Source organism: Lutra lutra, chromosome X (assembly GCF_902655055.1).
Source record: "Lutra lutra chromosome X, mLutLut1.2, whole genome shotgun sequence".
In the NCBI taxonomy this organism is placed as follows: Eukaryota; Metazoa; Chordata; class Mammalia; order Carnivora; family Mustelidae; genus Lutra; species Lutra lutra.
Window position 1 is genome coordinate 76,447,841 of NC_062296.1, and position 6,165 is coordinate 76,454,005.

The following is a 6,165-nucleotide window of genomic DNA, read 5'->3' on the forward strand; positions in this document are numbered from 1 at the left end:
CTTCACCTGAGGCTTGAAGAAACTTGTTGAAGGGAATATAGTGTAGGTGTAACTCTACTAAAATCTTTATGCATTTTCTGGGCTTAACTAAAGCATCCACAGTTATGTTTTCCCTCTCTCTCTCTCTTTTTTCCTTGAGAGGGAGAGAGGTGGTGGGGAGGGGTAGAAAAATAGGAAGAAAGAAATCTTAAGCATGATCCACGCCCAGCATGGAACCCAATGCAGGGCTCCATCTCACGACCCTGAGATCATGCTGAGCCAAAATCAAGAGTTGGATGCTCAATCAACTGAGCCACCCAGGCGCCCCATGTTTTTTTCTTGAAATATATCAAATTTCTACCTTAAAGTTTGTTGTTTTTTAGTTTCATTTGTTGTTTTGAATATATGTCCTTTCACAAATAATCTTTTAAACAAAAAAATGATCAGTGAAGGGTGTTTTACTTGTCTATTTTGCTCTGGTTTCCTTGAATCTTCTCATGTGGATTTATATAAACTGACTCTGTCTAGGATTTTCTATTCATATCACACATCCTTAGTCTTAATATTTTTTTCTTTAATTTATTGTTACTATTTTGTATTGTGTTCAGGAAAAGAATAATTGGAGCTTTTAAAAAGTATATGAGATAAAATTAAAGTATATTCATCTTTATTTTGATCCTTTTGGACTTGCTCTTTCACTACTTGTAAAGCTTAACAGAAAATTAGACACACTGTGAGGGCATGTCCAAATTCTTTTTAATCTCTAAAAACATACATCAGTTGCAGAGTGAACCTATTCAATCAGAACTATAGATTATATGTTAGTTTACTCCTTCTCTCTTTATTCAGGTGAATCCTGCTGTAGTTTTGTAAAACAAGATCTGAAAATTCAGTCGCTTAATAAGTTATGAAAAAGTTTCAGGGATGCCTGGGTGGCTCAGTCGGTTAAACATCTGACTTTGGCTCATTTCATGATCCTAGGGTCTTAGGATCGAGTCCTGCATTGGGCTCTTAGCTCAGCAGGTTGCCTGCTTGTCCCTCTTCCTGCCACTCTCCCTGCTTGTACTCTCTCTGTCTCTGTCTCTGACAAATAAATAAATAAAATCTTTTAAAAAAGGCATAAGTATTTTGAGTGGGATACCTCCATGGAAAAAAAACAGAACTGGCATAAGTTTTTTTTTTTCTTTTCTACATATCTTTGGTATTTTTGTGTTTATGTAAAAATTGACCCACACCATTATTTTTTAAAACATGATTTTCTCTTATTCAGGACTCCACCCTTCGTGGTATTGTTATAACTTGACAGTTATGAGTAGTCCAGTAGTGATCGTCTCTTACTACCTACTAGTGATAGCATTAGAGAACCTTTATGCACCATGAAAGTCTTTCCTACCCTCACTTTTAATTTTGATTCAAACTTCATCAGTTCATTCTCTACCAGTAAAGTGATATTTTAAAATTCAAATCAGATTAATTTATTTTTTGCTTAAACTCTTCAAACATTTCTAGTTACATTTAGAATAAAATCTAATGTCTTAAATGTGCTACTAAATCTTCTGTTTCTCCTGCTTTTCTTTTATGTCAGCTTTACTATCTTCTTTCATATCCTTTGAAAACCCCTTTTCTACAAAATTCTTTTCTCATCTTTGGCCTTAGCAAGTTGCATTTGCAAAAACAGAGAAGGGTAAGAATGTATGGAACATTCAGGAAAGGAAGAATAATTCTTTATGATTGTGACATAGGGACTTACATATCAGGAGTTGATACAAAGATTAGCTTGTGTTTGCTCATATGCTACGGAATATACCTGTGTTTATTTTGTGAAAGTATGTGTGATAATGTATGCATTATATAAATGCATATATCATTAATGCATATATCATGATATTTTTCTTGCTAAATCAAGATAAAGTAATAAATTCAAGTTAGCAAGCATCATCAAATGTCTATTAAAATATAAGTCATATAAATTATTTAGCCTTGGGGCGCCTGGGTGGCTCAGTGGGTTAAGCCGCTGCCTTCGGCTCAGGTCATGATCTCAGGGTCCTGGGATCGAGTCCCGCATCGGGCTCTCTGCTCAGCCGGGAGCCTGCTTCCTCCACTCTCTGCCTGCCTCTCTGCCTACTTGTGATCTTTGTCTGTCAAATAAATAAAATCTTTAAAAAAATTATTTAACCTTTTTGAGCCTCAGGTTTCTCATCTTAAGAAAAAATACCTAGTTACAGGGTTGTATTTTAGAGATTATTTTTCTGTAAGACACAATAAGCACTCAGCACATTGGAGCTATTTTGTGCACATCAGGGAGTTAACTGCAGTGAGGAATGTTAAACACAAAACACAGATTTTACTCCCAATGAGATTATAAACTCTCTCAGAACAGAAATCTTTAAAGGGCAAAAGGGGTAAATGTCCATTAACCTACTCGTTTTTTAATATAATGACTAGAAATAGTAAAACTTTCTGGACCGAGAATTCCATTTCCCAAATGCAGACTCCTGCCATGAGATCACTGAGGAAAACTTTGATGGTGAGCATTGACCTCAAATATTTAAAGAGCTAAATTCGGGCACCTGGGTGGCTCAGTGGGTTGATCTGCTGCCTTCGGCTCGGGTCATGATCTCAGGGTCCTGGGATTGAGTCCCGCATCGGGCTCTCTGCTCAGCTGGAAGCCTGCTTCCCTCTCTGTCTCTCTCTGCCTGCCTCTCCATCTACTTGTGATCTCTCTCTGTCAAATAAGTAAATAAATAAAATCTTAAAAAAAAATAAAGAGCTAAATTCACCATGTTTGTGTGGCCAGGACCTATTCCCCTTTAGGTTCAACCACTATATATCTCTCTCCTATTAAGTACATGTTCCAGTATAAACTAACATTTTTAACTTGATTATCTTTTGCTAAGAAACTATCCAAGACTACCTTAGCCCAGCTGTATCATTTAGGAGAACAGCTTGAAATTACTACACTAGTTTAGTATAAAAAATATAATGAGCAGGTCAGATCATTGTAATGCTTAATAGAAAATGAATATAGAAAACATCTGAGGAAACAAGTTAAGAAGTCCATCATTTATGTATCACTTTACAAAAAGCTCAGAAGTTTAGACTAAAAAAAAAAGTAAGTCGAACCCTGTCCTTTACAAATTTAAGTAACAAAACTCATGAGGACAGGTTTTGTTTTTTTTTTTACCCAGCTGTTAATGTCTCTGTTAATTATTATAAATCCAACCTGTATTGTAATATTCTAACATTCAAAGATTTTGTTTTGGCTGGAATTCATAACTGGAGAAAAATTTTACTAAAAACAAATTCAATTTCAAAATGTTGAAGATCCACTTTGATACTAACTGGGAAGGGCCTAATACAGTAGAATACAGGTATTGAACATGAGTTTATAAACTAGGTAACATATTCAATAATAATTTCATCTTACAGAAACAAGGGGTTTTTTTGTTTGTTTTGTTTTTTGATTTAGCTTATGCCAAACATAAGACTTGATCTAAGGAATTTTCTGTGGCACAGATATTCTTGTGGAAATACAGGGCTTTCTTACAATAAAAGCTTAAGTGTTATGTTATCTCCAGTATTCTATGACTCTTAATGAACATGAGAGTTATAGAAATAGAATGAATATGATATTGGCAAAGTTCATTACATTTTTGTGAAATGTAGGGTTTAAATCCTGGACAGTGGGCAAATAACTTCTTCATGTCTCAGTTTACTTCTAGAGATGATGGTAATGGTGCTTGTGATGATTTCATGAGATAATAGCTATAAATTGTGTGTGTTGCTCTAGCATATTGGGTTCCCCAGGAATCTAACTGTGATTTGAAGATTAATATAATTAAGGAGTATTCATGGGATAAATGGTATGGAAGGGAATTCACAAAAAAATAGGATTATTCAGAAGAAGTTGAACAGAAATGCAGTATCAGTGGAAGTCTTAGCCAATCCATGGAGAGTTCTGTAGATGAGATGAAACTTCAGGAGAATCTTGATTTTGGATGAGGGGAATGAGTCTTTATCCACCTTTGTAGATCAGGATTAGCTGTAGGCCATCTGGAATTGAGGAATAACCTTGGCTGAGACTATTCTTTTAAACCGAGGTAATTACTGAAGCAGGCCTTATAGTTGGGAACTGTCAACCAGCAATTGTACTTCCAGCACCTGGGATAGTAATCAGCCCATCATTTCTGAAGGAAATTTGGGCAGCACGTTAGTGTTCAATACAGTTAGTCACAAAATCATCTGTAAGTGTTTAAGTATTAAGTATTTGTTTTTAGGAGAAGGGTCATCTTCCTGGCTAACTGAACATAATAAAAAAATTTAAAAATTTTTTAAAAAAGAAAAGTCATATTCTTTATTTCAAAGAGATCTCATAAGTTCCACTTTATTGTTTGAACTCAGATGCTCTGTTTTTCTACTTGAATTTGCTCTACTATTTTTGGTCAGATAGCCTACAAGGTGTCTCATATACATATCTGGTATCAATTTTCATAATAACCTGGTAAGTTTTGTATCTTTTTCAACCAGTTGTTATGAAGAAACTGATGTCAAAATGAAGCACATAAGCTTTTTAATTTATATATCCACTATATAGTGAAATAAGAATTTAACCTCAGTATTTTTTTTATTTCTTTTCAGGGTAACAGTATTCATTGTTTTTTGCACCACACCCAGTATTTTTTTAATCTAAATCCTATATTTAATTTAGGACATTGGTAATAGTGAACTTTGCTGTAATTTATAGTTTGTTCAAGCTATTTTGACAACATTTTTTAATGCCACAAGGATTTTACTTCAGTATATGCTGTAGGCAACAATTATCATATTAAGTGCTAGATCTTTTCATTTTTTATATAACCTTATAAGTATGTTAATTGCATGGATTTCATTTAATTATTAAAATGTGTATTTCATTTGGATAGATGGATAGGTAGTTCTAGAATTTTCATGAACATCTGACAAGTATTCTTATATATTATATAAAACATATTGGCTCCATAATCTCTTACTATACAATTCACTTATTTGGATTTACAAGCACAGGTGAACTGTTTAAAATGAGTGATTACCTAACAATTAAATGCCAGTATCCAAAATAGAATAAACCAGAAGTATCACAAGATATAATGCTATATGCACACATAAGGTGGTCTTCAAACAAATAAACTTTGTTTTCTGAGATGAACCAGATAGAGGAGCATAAGTAGTACACCATGAGAAGATAGCAGAGAATGGCTGGGATTTTGAAGTAGTTCACTTGTGTGGGTGAAATGGGTGGCATATTCAGTGAGGGAGTGATTATCTAGGGACATATTTCAATAACCAAGGGCTCAGGAAAAAAGCCTTGGTGATATAAGAAAGTGCAAATGAGCTCCAACTGAAAAGAAGCACAATATATCATGGGCATACAGATAACGGGAATAAATTTTATTTTGGCCTGTGATGAAGGATTGCAATAATATGAAGCATGTTGGGGTTGGCTATTTTAGAACACTTCCAAAACTGTTATTCTTAGCAGTTTAGTGGTAGAAGAAGACAGTATCAGCCTCCAAGTCATGGGATCAGAGATTCCAACTTCATCACAATGAATTACTAGAAGTTCCCCCCAGGTTATGGGGCCAGGTTTTCAGATAGTTTTAACCTCTGATAGTGATATGATCTTTTCTTCAAATTTTTGTGAGTATGTTTTCAATATATTTTAGAGCTAAATTGGAATTTATTGCTTTGAGACTTGGCTGCCATAATAAGATGAATTTTATTCATTCATTCATTCATTCATTCATTCATGTCAGACGGGTAATGTGACATGGTTGTAACAAGGTTGAGGCAGGCACATGTCACACAATGGCATGAACATCCAGTCATCACACTTATGAACTACAAAAGGGTTAATAAGATGAATTTTAAATAAGAAATTCTTGCAGTGACATCCCCTCACAAGAACAGTTTTCCCAGTTTTGCATCCCCTCACAAGAACAACAGCTAATAACTATTTATGGACAAGGCAACACTGAGAAAATCCTTTTGTGAGGCCAAAGCCCACCCCTGTACCACAGGAACCAAGACAGACTAAATAGAAGGGTAAGAAGAGCAGCTATTCAGTAAACATTGCTCCTCCCCCAGGCTGGCACAGCACCATACTGAGAGATCTCCCCTGATAGTTCCTGCAGTGGAAAAAGATGGTGT

The 6,165-nt window shown here is 34.9% G+C and overlaps 1 non-coding gene across 1 annotated transcript; it reads right to left on the reverse strand.

The window, feature by feature from the left end:
* Nucleotides 1–5,765: 5,765 nt before the first annotated feature.
* Nucleotides 5,766–5,868, reverse strand: LOC125092562 (small nucleolar RNA U13). The gene has a single exon (XR_007125014.1). It is a non-coding gene; the product is annotated as a small nucleolar RNA U13 (small nucleolar RNA).
* Between the last annotated feature and the right edge of the window lie 297 nt (nucleotides 5,869–6,165).